The sequence below is a fragment of the Triturus cristatus genome, chromosome 12 (assembly GCF_964204655.1).
Source record: "Triturus cristatus chromosome 12, aTriCri1.1, whole genome shotgun sequence".
Lineage (NCBI taxonomy): Eukaryota > Metazoa > Chordata > Amphibia > Caudata > Salamandridae > Triturus > Triturus cristatus.
The window spans coordinates 87,861,171-87,879,148 of record NC_140595.1 but is presented as its reverse complement, the minus strand read 5'-3'; the positions used below and the strand labels follow the sequence as shown (position 1 = coordinate 87,879,148).

The 17,978-nt window shown below is 45.0% G+C and overlaps 1 protein-coding gene across 1 annotated transcript in view; it reads left to right on the top strand.

The window, feature by feature from the left end:
* DPM3 (dolichyl-phosphate mannosyltransferase subunit 3, regulatory) overlaps positions 1-17,978 on the top strand; it is a 37,357-nt gene that overhangs the window by 282 nt on the left and 19,097 nt on the right. The gene's annotated exons all lie outside the window — the stretch shown is intronic.

Genomic DNA, 17,978 nt, shown 5'->3' with positions numbered 1-17,978 from the left:
CGACCAAAAACAAAATATGTTTAAAGCTCAAGCAGATGAAATGTTACTTTAAAAAAAGTGGCTAACCTGGTGCCACACAGTGGTAGATTCTTTGCAGAGGTTAACTGGTCACCTTTCAGTTGCATGTTAAATTGGTATTAATAAGTTGAATTTTTTGCCCAGACAGTAACAGTGTGTGTTAAAATAACAAAGCAGCAAACTAATACTGCTACAGAAAGCAGCCGCAGCCTGTGCAGGGGAGAGCGGTGGGGCGTAGGGGCCGGGCACGGGGGGGGGGGGCGACAGACAACGACAAGGGAAAATGTATTATTTATTTAATATTCCGTCGTCGTCTGTCGAACACCACTCCAACACGGTCCCACCACTCTTACCTAAATCGGCAGCGGCTGATGGAAAGTGTGGCATTATACCCTTTAACCTCTTCAATGCCCGTGACGAGCTGGTCTCGTCATGGGCCGCGGTTGCGCTGTGCCCATGACGAGACCAGCTCGTCATAAACCCCGCCCGCTAATGCAACGGCCGGCACAGGGCGGGGAAAGGGGCGGGCACTGAAGGGGTTAATCGCCTTTCTTGCCGTTAATTTAGACAATCCTGCTAAACATTTTGCCCACCACTGCTGCATATGTCCAGTAGCGCTGATTGTAAGGTATACCCACACACATATAATTGTCTTTGAGGTTGGTTAATCTTTTTTTTTCTGTTTTGTTTATATCATGTTTTTTATTTTTTCTTCCATTTATGGTCGAAGGGTGTGTGATCTCACTTACTGGGATTTTGGTGAATGGGCATCCAGGTGAAGGATGATGAGGATCAGTCAAGATGGTGCCTCGGGGTAAAAGCATGCAGCATTTAATAGGCCCCACGTAAAGCTTGTTACAAGAAAGGGTACGTTGTGTAGTGATGCACTGTCTCCTATTGGATGTGGTTGATTGGACCACAGGGTCATTCGTTTTTTGTTTTTCAATAAAAAAAATCTTCCACTCTGAAAGTTTGTTTTTCAAAAAGAAAAATTGTAATAGTTTGGGTGGCTGGCCATCAAAACAGTTACCAACCACGCACCAAATGTTTAGTACCTTAATAAGAACCACCATGATGATGCGGATTCCTTTCAGGGCACAGAGATCACTGCTAGGGCAGCAGGGATCTCATAATTTGGTAAATAGTAGTATCTCTGGGTGGCTGATGGAATGTCCTCCGCCGCCCTGGCGGAATACAGTTCTGCCAACCAAACTCTAGATGTGGCCCTGTGTTTGCTGATCATCACGGTCATTCAGGTATATATGAAAGGGATATCCAGGTTCATTGAGACCGTACACATTATGGAAGTCTGGAGGAATGTTGTTCCTTTGGCAAATGAGGAAAAAAAGAAGAATGGAGAGGTTGTGCAGAGCCAAAGAGGTTGTGGTGAAAATAGGAGTCCATGATATAAGTGGGGCAGGCAGAATGAGTCGTGAATGTGTGCCGGCAGATTTGCTGTGTGGTGGAAAATTTAAATCAAGGCGCAAAAGACTTCCTGCATCAATTTCCAGTATAATAGTTTTGTTTATTTTCTCCTTGAAAAAAAGATATCAAAAACAATTAAGGCAATGGCTAGATTCGACAGATGCACTCTACCGCATAGTCTTATAGGAGGTAAAAAAAGTATTTGTCCATTCACAATCCATGTATCTTCTGGTGCTTCAGGAGGAGAAGGAGCCATCCATTCCTTTTCGGTTAGACAGAGTCGAGAATATGCAAATCACGACGTCTCCAAGCACACAGAAATCCAAAGCTGAGGTTGTGGTTTCAGTAGTCTTTTTATTCAATCATATAAGACACGCCCCTTCGCCTTGGGATTTCTGTGTGCTTGGAGACGTCGTGATTTGAAAAAAAGATATGGCTTGACCTTTTCAGTTTCAGCCTATTCAGTCTCTTCGGATGAGGATTTTTCTCTGCTTAAGCTGCCAGTTGCTGAGTGGTACTGCTTCAAGGTTGTTGTGATAAAGCACCCACAACGTATAGAATGGTAGAAAAACTTTGATTCAACAAAGCCAGATGAAACGTGATCCTCCACTCGCCAGCCACAGATTAACTGACAAAGTAAGAATCCATTCTGTACCAAAATTCCATCAGAAGATAAAAGAACATTCTAAACATTAAAGGCATACATCAAAACAAAAGCACATTAATGCAATAAAACAACTACGTATTACTACACATCCCCTCCCTTTCTACTCAAACAACTAAAAACAAAGAATGATATAACACATTATAGCAATAACAAATGAAATGAATATAAACTTCAAGAAGTCTGCAAATAATTCTCCAAATAGCTAGGAGTTCTGCAGTTCCTAGGATTTTGCTATTTTCTCACTCCTAGGGGCGGTGAAGTGTTGTCATAAACACGCTCGCTTATATCCCCACCAGCATTCTCACTTTGCCTCCTCGCCCCAACCACCGCATCCCTCACCAGCTCTTCATCATCCATCATCATGTAACTGTAGAGTTCTCCTTGGACATGTTCCTTGTTTTCGCTAACAGTGCATCTTCTTTGGTACAGAGTCACCTTGCACTTATTCCACTTGTTTCCATTCTCCAACTCGACATAACCATCAAACAATTCCTTAACCTTGAACGTTGCACGAATCCCAAAATTTGTATAATCCTATACTCACTCTTCCATGCCTTATTTTCACCCAGTCGCCAGCTCTATCACACCTTTGGTTTCCCCTTTTCCTTTGTTCTCTCTCTTCTCGTAGCTACTGCTGGTCAGCCGCGCCAGAGTCAACTTTGTGTCCAGCTTCCTCCTCCTCATCTTTTCAAAAGGAGAAACATTGGTTGCTCTATTTGCTGTGGTGTGATGGGAACAAATCATGTCATTCACCGTTCACCATCTTCTTAACAGCTCTTCCACTTTGACTGGCCATTAATATGACACCCTTCACTAAGTGGTTGGCCTTTTCCACCATTCCATTGGCTTGGGGGTTGTACAGTGAGGTACGATGGTGTTTATTACCCCAATTTTCCAAATATTACTTCATTTCATGCGATGTGAGTTGCGTCTGATTATCTGTAATTAATATGTGAGGAAATCCTTCCCCCAAGAACACTCCTTTTAATGTTTCAGTAGTACAACTCATGGTCACTTCAGGGATAAACTTAACAATCAACCACTTGGAATATACATCCACCATTACTAATGCATTCTTCATACTTTCCCTCAGCCTGTGCTAGGGTCCTATGAAATCCAAGCACAGCGTTCTCAAGTGTCTTCGATATGGCCCCGTACTGCCTGGATGCCTGTCTTTAGTCTTCTCTCGCTCTCTTTACATATTCGCATTTCTCCACCCAAGACGTAATCTGATTATTCACACACAGCCACCAAACATTCGCCCTCACCCTTTTTTTTGTCATGGTTTGCCACAAGTGGCCCTCAAGGGGTCGATTGCTAATCCTTTCCTTCAGTGCTTCAGGTGGCACAAATGTATTACTCCTCATAATGACATCCTTGTCTGCAAGTGTAAGCTCATCCAAGATCTTCACAAACATACAACCACACCACAGCTCCCTCCTATGCCCTGGCCAAAATGCTTCAACCATCAACTCCAGCCCAATCTAAGGATAAGCGTGAGAGACAGTCCACTTGCGCGTTCTTCCAGCCTGGAATATTGTAAACACGGAAACGATAGTCTTGATGTCTGGAGGCTAGCCTCACCAACCTGGCTGACCCTTTGCCTGCTCCTCCAGGGCTCAACACCTTGTTGAGGGGTTTGTGATCTGTGCGGATGCATAACCCTTACCCCACAGGAAGGTTCTGAAATTTTCCACAGAATAATTATGCTCACTTTCCGTTAAGGAGCACAAGGCAAAGGCCACAGCTTTCTCCCTAATACCATGCATCTGGGATAGAACTGCTCCCACAGCACATGCGCTTGCATCGACCGTCAATACCGATATGCTCCGGGTTTCAAAAGGCGCCAGAATGCCCGCCTCACACATGTCTTTCCTCACAACATCAAATGCTTTTTGTTGATCCTCCCCCATCTAACCATACAGCTGTTTTGCAAAGACATCCTTAAACCTGCACAGGAGACAGTTTGTAGGCCCCAGTAAAGTGCGGTTCTGCACGCTAGTGAGCTCCAAAGTAAGACGGCTTCACAAGTAGCCATAAGCCTGTGGAGCTTGAAACTCAGCGCGCGTGAAACATGTGTGGGTGAACGCGCTCAGAGATTCTAAGAAACAGGTCCGGACTGGCCGTAGCAGGCACCGGGCAATCCCCCGGTGCGCCGCACGGGTGGGGCCCGGTTTTTGGCCCCTGGAGGGATAACTGCAAAATCGGCCCTGTAACAAAATCGGACGAAAACCGGCCCTGGCAAAGAGCTCGGCGGCACCCCCAACCCCCTGGGAAGGGGGGGGGGGGGCGGCCGAGCACTTTGCCAGGGCCAGTTTTGGTTCCCAGTCCGGCCCTGCTAAGAAAGCCACGCAAAGAGTGCTAGAGCCGTTCGAGCCTCTCAATACATTGCAGCTTGGGGTTTATTGCTTTTATTGACAGACTTGCCTCTGCCGAATACCGTTTTTTGCATTGGAAATCTCACTGAGGAATATCTTTGCCTTTGAGAGCTCTGTAAGTGTAGCGGTGCCGCTTGTAGCCCGATACAGGATATGGGTCACTGAAGCTGGATCACTTTCTAGTCTGGCCAAAGGTGCCTTTCCTTTGTGGCTGGTGATTGTCGCCACAATGTATAGAAAGGTAGTAAAACCTTTAATTAAACGGAGCTAGATGAAAATTGATCCTCCGCTCGCCAGCCACAGATTAACGGACAAAGAATCCACGCCGTACCAAACTTCTATTAGATCTAAGATAACAGAACATTCTAAACATCAAAGACATACATCAAAATAAGAGCACATTATTGCAATAAAACAACTACTCATTACTACAAAGGTGTATAGCTGTGGCTTAATTGTATGAAAGTGCCCTCTTTTTGCATGGTTGCCCCCACATTTTGCTGAACTGCTGATGTACTGTGACTGAGTGTGCCCTGGGTTCCTGCCACACAGGTACCCATAGCCTATGTTCTTTCCCTAAAACTGCATTAAGACAAAACCCAATTGGCACTCTTTGGCCACAGGTCAGTCCCTTGTAAATGGTACCACAGGTACCAAGGGCACTGTGGCCAGGCAAGGCCTCTAAGGGCTGCAGCACTTATTGTGCCACCCTTGGAGGCCCTGCACCTTTACACATACACACTTCCTTTGCAGGCTGCATGTTTTGGTGCAGAACAAAGTGAAGAGTCGACATGGCACACATCCCTGTGTGTCATGCCTACAACCCACTGCCCTGGCATAGATCAGCCACCCCTATAGCTGCGTGCACTATACCAGTGGTGAGGGTACAGGTGCATGAGCCCTGTACCCCTACAATGTCTAAGCCAATTCTTAGACATTGTAAGTGCAGTAATGTTATTAAGAGTATATGGTACTGGGAGTTTGTCATTATGAACTCCACAGTACCTTAATGGCTTTACTGAAAACTTGGGTGTTTGGTATCAAACTTCTCAGCACATTAAACCCACACTGATGCCAGTGTGGGATTTAATGACAAATGCACACGGAGGGCATCTTAGAGATGCCCCCTGAAAAATGAAATAACACCAGTGTCCAGGCTGAGTGCCTGCTCACCAGCTGCCACCACCAGAGCTTCCTCAGGCCTTTTGCTGCTTCCAGCAACTGGCCCCCACCGGTTCTGACCCCCACTCTGGGCGGGAGAATCGGCGGGAAAAGCAAGGGAGAAAGGGAGGTGTGCCCCCCTTTGCCAACCTCACCCCTCAGATGGGGGAGGCAAGGTGAAGCACAAATCTCAGTCCCCGCCATCTTGCAGATGACCAACCAGAGTGAGGCATATGCCGCCCTCCCACTGGTGGGTGGCATAATAGGGGGTGTACCCACCCCAAGGAAGGGACCCATTGGTCCCAACCTTTACTTAACTGTAAAACCTCTAAATTTAGTATTTAGGGGTAGCCCTGAACATTGCCTCCTCAGATAAAACCAACCAAGAAGAAGAGAAGAAGAAAGACCAAAGAGCCTTGCTGAAACTAAGAAGAGGAGGACGCCCACTGACTTAGCCCCAGCCCTAAAGGCCTGTCCCCACCTCGAACCTGCTCCAGCGAAATCCCAGTGTGTCCTGCAGCCAGCAGCCTCAAGAACCCACAAGAAAGACGTTGTCTCCTGTGAACACCGGATTTGTTCACCCACAGACTCTGGCTCCGACCAAATCCGGGAGTCTGCACTACTCTGCACCCGACGCCCATGGCCCGATTTCAAGTGGCCCAACACCACGAGGAGTTCTCCCTGGTGGTCCTGACCTAAGATCTGGTGATCTCTGACTGGCCTCGACTCTCCAAGCGAAGCCTGCAGCCTCTTTCTGGAGTATACCCCTGACCGCGACCGGAGCTGGTAAGAAAACCCGAAGACTAAAGACACCCCTGAACCCAACGCCCCACAGCCTTGGGTGGCCCAACCGATGGTGTCCAAGCATCCCCAGTCATCCCAACTTACCTCTCCAACCTCCAGAAGATCTTCGTCCCTGAGTCTGCAGTCTTTGTTGCAACCGAAGAATCTCCATTGAAAACAACAGGGCACCCGATGCCAAATCAGCACCCTGCACCCAGCCGCCTCTGCGCCGCAATGGGTGTACGTTAGGTGCTAACTCAGATCCCCCTTTGCCCTGAACCTAACACCAGGAGCTTTGCTCCCACAACCCTGTTGCCTGCTCGCAAGCAGCCACCAACCGGAGGCCCCCTATCCCCCATTGGATAACATTGGGCCTCAGCACTCTGAACCTGGCCGCCCTAGTGCCGCTGAGGGTGTTTCAAGGGTGCATCCTTTACCCTGGGGGAACTCCCACAAACGTGTACTTACCTGTTTACGGATAACTTCATTCCTCTCCATAGAAATACATTGACTGTTTTTCCTTGAAAATTGTTTTAAGTGTGGAGGGTGCAGAGACAGAATATTGAGTAAAATATTGTGGTTCAGAAACATCGACAGCAAGAATATCGTGGGCAAAAATATTGACTTAAAGTGTGGGAAGTAATTTGTATTTAATTAATTAATATATAGTTGTTAATTAATGTTAATTATTTGATATTTATTTTGGGTAATGGTTTATTTGTTTGTGTGATGTTTTCACTTTTAAAGGGGTAAAGAGTGGGTATTAAATACATTTGAATTACTTTATTATTTGTTGTTAATAGTAATAGTTTTTAATTTAAAAGAATAAGTTTTAATTGTGTTTCATTATTTTATAGTTTAATTTAGGTGTGTGTTGTGGATATTATAGTGTTAAAGCGTGTGTAGTCAATTAATGTTTATTCTTTTTTTATTAATAATATTTTTTAATTGATTATTAATTATGTTAATTATAGAAGTAAATGTAATTAAAAATGTTGAAGTGTTTTGTTATTGGTGTAGTGTTATAGGGTAGGAAATAAAATTAATACATTTATGTATTAGTTCATTTTTTTGTTTTTACATTTTTTCTAGTTTAAAAGAATTCATTTTTATAAATATCTTTATTATTTTATAATATATATTATTTGTAGGTTTTTGCTATATTTAATTAATATCATAATATATTTTCTTTTTATATATTTAATATGTTTGATTTTTCATTTTTTAAAGTATTGTTTCTTTATTTTTATGATTTTTGTTGATTTTTAATTATTTTTATTATTGTTTTTACTGTTTTAGTGTGATTAGTAATTTTTGTCTCTCCGCTATCTAACACTTCCCCTAATGTTGCACTAACTGGGCTGGGAATAGTAATTTTAACCTCTCCGCTATCCAGCAATTTCCCTACTGATGCACTCACCGGATTGAGAATAGTAATTTTTACTCCTCGGCTAGCCAACACTTTCCCTACTGTTGCAATCACTGGAGGAGAAATAGTAATTTTCACCCCTCCGCTATCTAACACTTTCTTTAGTGTTGCACTCACTGGAGTGGGAATAGTAATTTTTACCCCTCCGCTATCCAACACTTTCTCTACTGTTGCTCTCACTGAAGTGGGAATAGTACATTTTACCCCTTTTCTATCCAACACTTTCCCTATTGTTGCACTCACTGGAGTTGGAATAATAATTTTTACCCCTCCGTGATCCAATACTTTCCCTACTGTTACACTCACTGGAGTGGGAATAGTCATTTTTACTCCTCCGCTATCCAGCACTTTCTCTACTGTTGCACTCACAGAGAGGTGTGGTGCAGTGGCCAGGGCAGCTGACTTCGGATCACAGGGCTCACGGTTCGATCCCTGGCTCTGGCGGCAGCTCAGCTCAGCACCATGTGACTCTGGGCAATAGCTCACTTAATTTCCACAATGACCCCCAGCGCCTTGAGACCCGTTAGGGTGAGTGGTTCCCGCTTTACAAATACGGATTTACATTTACTCACTGGAGTGGGAATAGTAATTTTTACCCCTCCGCTATCCAACACTTATCTTACTGTTGCATTCAATGGAGTGGGTATAGTAATTTTACCCCCTCTGCTATCCAACACTTTCCCTACTGTTGCACTCACTGGAGTTGGAATAGTACATTTAATTCCTCCGCTATCCAACACTTACCCTACTTTTGCACTCACTGGAGTGGGAATAGTTATTTTTACCCCTGTGCTATCCAACACTTTCCCTACTGTTGCACTAGTTGTATTGTGAAATGTAAGTTTAAATATTTTTTAATAGTTTAATGCTTTAAATTATTACAGATTTTTGTTTTTTTATATTTTAAATCATGATATATTGTTATTTTTTTTATATTATTTTAAACTTTTAACATCAATTCAAATAGTTTATTTATTGTTTTCACGAAGAACTCTGCAATTACATTGCGCAGAAATCTCTTTTATTCTCTAACTTTACTGTACTGGGGGATTTTAATCTGCACGTAGATGACCCCTCCTGCACGCAGGCCAGGCAGGTAGTCTACTTTCTCGAAGGGGCTAATCTATCCCTGGCTGTTAATTTACCCACTCATAAAGCAGGGCATATCCTGGACCTCGTCTTTTCTAACATACCGTCTCTAAAACGCAAAGCCCCGAGACAGCTGGTGTGGTCTGATCATTTCCTTGTACCCTTTTCCTTCAACCGGGCCAAATCCCATCATCCAGATAGCTCTTGCTATTTTGTGAAAAGGAACTGGAAAAAGCTCACAGCTGAGTTTCTAGACCCTGTGCTGCTAGACAGTCAACCTGAACTTTCTAGGGACCCCAATGCTGATTCCGCGACCCTTCATAAGTGGATTGCGGAGGCTGTGGGGTCCACTGCTCCAGGTAAAAATATGAAATCTTTTTAGAAAATCACCCTCCAGCCCATGGTTCTCGGTGAAGCTGAGGAACATGAAAAGCAGATGCAAGCAGCTTGAGAGACAGTGGAGAGTGGATTATGACAGTTTAGTGAAAGCCACATATAAAATATCATTAAAAGAAATGCATAAATCCGTAAAGAAAGCCAGGAGAGACTACATAGCCAAATGCATTGAGGAGGCCGATAAACCTGACAAAGCTGTTTTTAAAGTTGTAAATGACTTTCTTAATCCTCGCGAGTTGCTGATTGGTGTCCAACCCTCAATGGCGTTATGCGAAGAAATATCAGATTTCTTCGATAATAAAATCAGGAAAATCTACAACTCCTTTTCTACCCCAGGTGAAACAGTTAAATCTGACGTAGCATTAAGAAAAAACTCCAGGCCCCTTCTCTCAAATTTCACTTTGATCTCACAGAAGGAGGCTCTGGTGGCTATCAAGGGCTGCAAGTCAGGATCTCCCGAGGACCCTTGTCCTCCGAAACTTTGGAAGGAGTTAGCCAACTCCTCCTCTCACATGCTGTCTGAAATATGGAACACCTCCCTGACCACAGGTATCTTTCCGGACCTATGGAAGCATGCAACGCTCCTCCCTCTTAAGAAGAAACCAAATGTGGATTCAAGTGAACTCAGTAAGGATAGACCGATTTCTTTATTACCGGCACCAGCTAAGATGCTTGAAAAAATAGTACAGAAGCAATTGGCCAACTTTACTGAGAGCCACAATATCTTGCACGATACACAATCTGGGTTCCGTGCGGGGTTCAGTACGATAACCGCGCTAATTGAGGTGGCGGACTCAATCAGGCTGGAGCTGGATTCAGGGGCATCTGTCATGCTGGTGCTCCTGGATCTATCAGCAGCATTTGATACGGTTGATCACTCCATCCTAAACCAGCGCCTCCAGGACTCGGGGATTGAAGGCACGTTTTGCTGTGGTTTAAATCTTTTCTTAATAAGCGCACGCAGAGAGTGGCACTCCAACCACACCAATCCAATCGTAAGCCCCTATTGTGTGGGGTCCCACAAGGTTCGGCCCTTAGCCCACTGCTCTTCAACATTTATTTGGCCCCATTATTTGCACTGATTGCCAACTGGGGGGTGAAGGCGATTTCCTACGCCGAAGATACCCAGTTGGTATTTCCTTTTAAAAATTTGTCGAGTGCCTCGTTTGAGAATTTTAAGAGCTGCTTAAAAGATATAGCTCAATGGATGAACAATAACAAACTCAAGCTGAATGCCGACAAACAGAGGTGCTGTTCTTCGGTAACAGCCAACCCCCCCGCCGCAGACCTCTGGTGGCCGGAGGAAATGGGCTGCCCTCCCACCCCTGCAGACTGCGCAAAACACCTGGGTGTAAAATGGCAGGCAGACCTATCTTTCTCGGCCCAAATTCAACAGGTGACAGGTGCATGCCTTGGCAGTTTGAGAAACTTGCGTAAAATTCTACACCTTCTCCCAGAGAACTGCCACCGGAAGGTGGTCCATGCCTCAGTAACCTCTCGTCTGGATTACGTGAATGGACTGCATTTAGGCCTCCCAGCACACCAGATTAAGAAATTACAGATGGTCCAAAATGCAGCTGTAAGATTGATTAAACACATCCCACTTAAGCAGCATATCTCTCCGCATCTCAGGGAACTGCACTGGCTGCCAGTCACCAATAGAATAAAGCTTAAGGCCCTAACCCTAGCCTTCCGGGCATTCCACGGATCCTGCCCCTGCTATTTGAAGAAGAGGCTTAGCGCATATAAACAGCCTCGTTCTCTCCGATCAGGTTCCTTGAACCTGCTGTGCACCCCACGAGTTAGGAAAGCCCGGTTAGGGGGCAGATCCTTTTCACTCAGGGCTGCCATGCTCTGGAACGCCTTGCCAAACGCTTTGCGACAAGTTACCTCTGAAACCATTTTTAGGAAAGCAGCCAAAACTTGGCTGTTCAACCAGGATTAATTCCTTGTACTCTGTGTTCAACACAGGCTGCCCTGTTCACCACCAGTCGCTACAGCGCCGGGACACCTCTTAGGAGGTAGCTGTTCGCGCTCTACAAATGACAGTATTATTATTATGATTATTATTATGTTTTATAGTAAATATATATGTATAAATTATTATGTTTGTGCGTTTATTTTTTATTAAGTTTATTTATTATATTTTATTAAAATGTATATTACATTTATTTTGTTAAAATTATATTCAATATTTAATATACTTAATATATTATTTTATATTTATATAAAAGTCGATATTTTATACATCTATATTTTTTACAGCAATATTTTTGTACTTACCTGTTTAAGTATAGGAGTCGATATTTTTGTTGTCTATATTTTTTACTCGATATTTTTTTATATTGATGTTGTGTCAGTGAACCAGTGTGGAGTTGGTTTCTATGGAACATTGACAAAACTGCAAATTTACTAATAGTGATTTACTTACCTTTTGTCTAGGAAATGTCTTAGTCTGATATCTAGGCATATCACACTGTTTAGCCATAGTAATCTGAAAAGTAATCCAATAAGTGATGTACAAAGTAATCTGAAAAGTAACTGAACAGTAATTTCAAAACATTGATTTACCTGTAATTCAATCAACTGCATTTGAACCTGCATTCAATTGTAAAACATTGCATATGTTTTTGGAAAGGTATTATTTCACTTACCTGCACCAGGCTTGGCTTGGTTTTAGAAATAAAATAACTTAATAATATTTTTATATAAATCAAATTGGTCTCAGTTCGGTCTTTGAGTGTGTGACATCATTTGCTGATTGAGTGTGTACAACAAATGCTTAACACTACCCTCTGATAAAACCTTACTGCTCGCCCACACTACCACAAATAGAGAGTAAGGTGCTATCTACTTTTACCTCTGCCTACCTTTGGGGTTCCACTGGACTCTGTGCACACTTTACCTTATTTTGGTAGAGAATATACAGAGCCATCTTCCTGCACTGGTGGATCAGCGGTGGGATATACAACTTTGCATTTGTTGGACTGACTTAGTCACCACTTGATCACACGACAGAACTCTTAAATTATCTTTAGAATTCTAATTTTTGAATTTGACAAATTTATCCAAATTACTAAAAGTCTTGTTACGGCCTTGGTTAAGTCCCTTTAGAATTTAAGAAAAATAAAAGTTCACTTTAGTTAGATGTAAGAGGGGTTAGAAGTGTTTTAACAATGTCTCTTAACAAGAACCAAACTGTTAGTGAAGAAAACCACAATGGCACAGAGAATCAGGTTGAGGCACTCAACCTCACCCCTTATCTCCACTTAGAATTTAGGGAGTTAAGGTCTCTATACAACCTTAAAAATATTACCATGGGGTCATATCCCTCAACAGAAGCCCCAGGAGCTGTTTGCAGGGTATGCTAAGGACCATCCTTCTGAGAATGGTGAAGACCTCTCAGATGGAGAAGTAGAGGAGGGAGGGGATGAGGATAACTACCACCACCCCCACCCCCAACTTCTTAGGGAGAGAAGGGCCCCTGTGGGCCTGACCTCAAGAGTAAAGCTCTCAGCATCTAGAGCCCATACAGGTGTATCAGGTGCTACTGAGGACACTGAGGAAAGGCTCAACGAGGAGGACAACCTTTTAGTAAGGTTGACCAAAAGATTGGATCTAGAGACCAGACTTCTAGCTCTAGAGAAAGAGAGAGCAGGGATGGGCTTAGCTCCCACCAATCGTGGCAGCAATTTACTAAGTAAGGATAAGAGCAATCTTATGATCCTAAAATCCCCAAAGGGATTTTACCTATATATGAAGAGGGTGATGATATCACAAAATGGGTCACAGCCTTTGGCAGGGCCTGTGAAATGAGAAAAGTGAAGAAGTCACACTGAGGCGTACTCCTCTGGGTAACTGTTCACTGATAACTACTGGGACAGACTCCTAACCCTTATAGGGGCAGGTGCTGGGTCTTATGACCTCATGAAGAGTACTCTGATTGAGGCCTTTGGACTCACAACTGAGGACTATAGAATTAGATTCAGGGGGGCTCACAAAACAAATCCTGGTTTGACTTTGTTGACTACTCAGTTAAGACACTAGATGGTTGGTTAACTGGAAATAATGTGCATGATTTCAATGGACTTTACAATTTGTTTATGAAAGAACATATTTTAAGTAATTGCACTAATGAAAAGTTACATTAGCATTTGGTAGAACTAGGTCTCATTTCTCCCCAAGAATTGGGAAAGAAGGCAGACCAATGGGTTAAGACAAGGGTGACAAAAACAGCCACTAGGGATGACCAAAAGAAAGGGGTTACTAAATCTCCCCAGGGTAAAGGGGAAGAGAACCCCAAATATAACAAGCCTGAGTCTTCTAAAGGGCCCCACAAACCTACACAGGGGGGTGGGTCCCCAAACTCTTCCCAGTCCAATAATAGGTAAAAGGGAAAGAACTTTGATCCCCTAAAGGTCTGGGGTCACAACTGTAAGACATTGGGACACTTAACTGGAGATGCTACTTGTCCCAACAAGAAGCCCCCTAGTCCTCCTACAGCTACTCCTGGTGTAGCCAGTCACCAGATGGGATCAACAGTGTGCCCAGAACAAATCAGGGTTCACAATGAAGCAGTTCTAGTCACAGAGGGTGAAGTTGAGTTTGCCACTTTAGCTGTGTGGCCACCCAACTTAAAGCAGTATTTGTAATAGCCCTGGATCAATGGGACTAGAATAGAAGCTCTGAGGGATACAGGTGCCAGTGTCACTATGGTGAGAGATACACTGGTTTCCACAGAGCAATACCTGATTGGGAAATCTTACCCAGTCACCAATGCTGACAGTGTTACTACTAACCATGCCATGGCAACATTAGACTGGGGCAAGGGAGTTACTGGCCTGAAACAGGTAGTGGTCTCTCCAAAGCTCCCAGCTGCCTGTCTGCTTGGTAATGGCCTGGAAACCTCAGCAAGGGCTGAGGTAGATTTACAATCCCATGCAGCAATGCTAGACATCTCTGAGATTGTGTGTGTCAAGAAAAGAGCACAGAGTCAAAACAGGGTGAAAAAGAAATGATGGAGCCTAAAAGAGTGGCTCAACCTTCAAAGCAGTTCTGGTCCTTACCAGGCTGAGCTATTAGGCCTAGGGGGACCCACTAGGGAAGAGCTATGCCTTGGACAGCAGGACTGTCCAACTCTTGAAACCCTGAGGCAGAAAGCTGCTGCACGGGAAAAGGGAGATGTCAGTGTCTATTGGGAGGAGGGACTACTGTACACTAAGGCCAGAGACCCCAACCCTAGAGCCACTAGGAGAGGGGTAGTGCCTCAGATATACAGGGAGTTCTTACTAACTTTAGCTCATGACATCCCCCTAGCTGGACATCTGGGCCAAACCAAAACCTGGGAAAGGCTAGTTAGCCACTTTTACTGGCCCCAAATGACTCAGAAGGTAAAGGAGTTTGTTAGTTCCTGTGTCACCTGTCAAGCCAGTGGCAAAACATGTGGACACCCAAAGCCCCCTTGATTCCACTACCACAGGTTGGGGTTCCCGTTGGATGGGTAGGTGTGGACATAGTGGGTCCACTTGAACCTCTCACAGCATCAGGAAACAAATTTATACTAGTGGTAGTTGATCATGCCACTGGGTATCCTGAGGCAATTCTATTTAGGACTACTACAGCTCCTGCAGTAGCCAAGGCCCTCATTGGTGTCTTCACCAGCGTAGGGTTTCCTAAGGAGGTAGTTTCAGACGGGGGTCAAACTTCATGTCTGCTTACCTAAAACATATGTGAAAAGAGTGTGAAGTGCAGTACAAGTTTACTGGAGAAGTGTGGCTCAAGTGGAGAAGTGTGGCTCAATGATTAGAGCGGCAGACCCTGATGCAGAGGTCTAGCCTGGGACCAGGGTTCAATTCCCCGCCTCGGTGGGTCTTGGGCTCAAAAATTCCACGGACCTGATAATTCTCGCTTCGGTGCCATTCCAATCATGGAGTCCCACTCTGCAACTCTGGGCAATAGCTTGCTTAATCTCCACAACGGCCCCCACAATGCTAAGGATGCCTGGCCTCCACCTTGGGGGTGCCCAGGAGTGGACGCCTCACAGGGAAAGCCAGGATGGGTTCCACAGCGGTATTCGTACAAGCGCCTTGAGACCCTTGCGGGTGAGTAGTGCGCTATACAAGTATCAATTTACTACACCCTATCACCCAAAAAACAATGGTCTTGTTGAGAGGTTTAACAAGACATTGAAATGCATGATTATGGGGTTCCCTGAAAAACTCAACATGAGATGGGATGTCCTCTTACCATGTTTGCTTTTTGCCTACAGAGAGGTTCTTCAGAAGGGGGTAGGGTTTTCCCCCTTTGAACTTCTGTTTGTCCATTCTGTAAGGGGAGCACTCTGTCTTGTAAAAGAGGGTTGGGAGAAGCCTTCTAAGAACCCAAACAAGACACTGTGGACTACGTACTAGGCCTAAGGTCCAGAATGGCAGAGTACATGGAAAAGGCTTCCATGAATCTTGAGGCCAGCCAGGAGCTCCAGAAGCACTGGTATGACCAAAAAGCTGCACTGGTAGAATTTCAACCAGGGCAAAAGGTGTAGGTTTTGGACCCAGTGGCACCAAGGGCTCTTCAGGACAAACTGAGTGGCCCATACCCCATCGTAGAGAAGATAGGTGGAGTCACCTACTTGTTTGACCTGGGCACAAGCAGGACATCCAAAAAGGTGATCCATGTGAACCACCTTATGCTTTTCCATGTCAGGGCTGACATCACCATGCTCATGGTGACTGATGAGGATCAGGAGACAGGGAGTGAACCTCTCCCTGACCTCTCTTACAGCCCCAACAATAGGTCAGTTAGTGGAGTTGTCTATTTAGACACCCTCTCTGGCCAACAGCAGGCTGATTGCAAGCAAGTCTTGCAGCAGTATGCGGAGCTCTTTTCCTTAACCCCTGGTCAGACAAACTGGTGTACCCATGCTGTGGACACTGGCGACAGTGTACCTGTCAAGAACAAAATCTATCGACAGTCTGATCATGTTAAGGAGAGCATCAGAGCTGAAGTCAGCAAGATTCTGGAGCTAGGGGTTTTTGAACACGCTGAGAGCCCATAGGCCAGCCCAGTGGTTCTAGTCCCCAAACCTCATCCACAGGGTGGAAAGAGAGAAATGAGGTTCTGTGTGGACTATAGAGGGCTCAACTCTGTCACCAAGACAGATGCTCACCCTAGCCCAAGAGCTGAGGAATTGATAGATAAAGTGTGTGCAGCCAAATTCCTAAGTACCTGTGACTTAACTGCAGGGTAGTGGCAGATTGGCATGGAGCAAAGGAAAAGACAGCATTCTCCACACCTGATGGGCATTATCAGTTTACTGTTATGCCTTTTGGTTTAAAGAATGCCCCTGCTTCCTTCCAGAGGTTGGTGAATCAAGTCCTTGCTGGACTGGAAGCCTTTAGTGCAGCATATCTAGATGATATTGCTGTCTTTAGCTACACCTGGCAGGATTGCCTGATCCATCTGGGGAAGGTTTTAAAAGCCCTACAAACTGCAGGCCTAACTATCAAGGCATCCAAATGCCAGATAGGGAAGGGAATAGTTGTATACTTGGGCCACCTTGTTGGTGGAGGCCAAGTGCAACCCTTACAGCCCAAGATCCAGTCCATCCTGGACTGGGCAACTCCAACAACCCAGACCCAAGTCAGGGCATTCCTGGCTTGACTGGGTACTACAGGAGGTTTGTGAAGGGATATGGGTCCATTGTGACTCCCCTCACAGAACTCACCTCGAAGAAGATGCCCAAAAAGGTCAACTGGACAGTTAGCTGTGAAAAGGCTTTTGACACCCTGAAAGAGGCAATATGATCAGCCCCAATTCTTAAAGCTCCAGGCTATACCAAGCAGTTCACAGTGCAGACTGATGCCTCTGAGCTAGGGATAGGAGTGGTCCTATCCCAGACCAATGATGAAGGCCAAGACCAACCTGTTGCTTTTATAAGCAGGAGGCTCCTTTCCAGGGAGCAGCGTCGGAGTGCCATTGAGAGGGAAGCCTTTGCTGTGGTTTTGTCCCCGAAGAAGCTGAGACAATACTTGTTTGGTACCCACTTCCTAGTTAAAACTGACCACGTACCTCTCCAATGGCTATGGCAATTTGAAAGGTGAAAATCCTAAACTTTTGAGGTGGTCCATCTCCCTACAGGGAATGGACTTTATAATGGAACACAGACCTGGGGCTGCCCATTCCAATGTAGATGGACTTTCCAGGTTCTCTGAAACAACTAAAAGGTGTGTGAGGCACTGAATAAATGAAAAGACTAAACCAGCTGAGACGTCTTTCTCTCTGTCCACCTCTGTGCCACAAGTGTGTCCGATGCCACCTGGGACAGGGGCAGGGGCAGGGAGACAGATGTGTCTTCTCGGTGCTGAACTTTTACAACCTTTGGCCTGGTGGCATCATCTGGTAAACACACCGACAACCTGTACAGTCTGCCCCAGGCTGGGCGGAGAGCACTAGCCTGTATAGACTGTGCTGGGGACTACAGTCTACACCAGTATGGGCAGGGTGCCACAGTCTACTGCACCAACCTGTATTATCTGGGCCTTCCTGGAAACTGCACTGGCCTGTATTGTCTGGGCCTTCCTAGAAACTGCACCAACCTGTATTGTCTGGCCTTCCTGGAAACTTCACTGGCCTG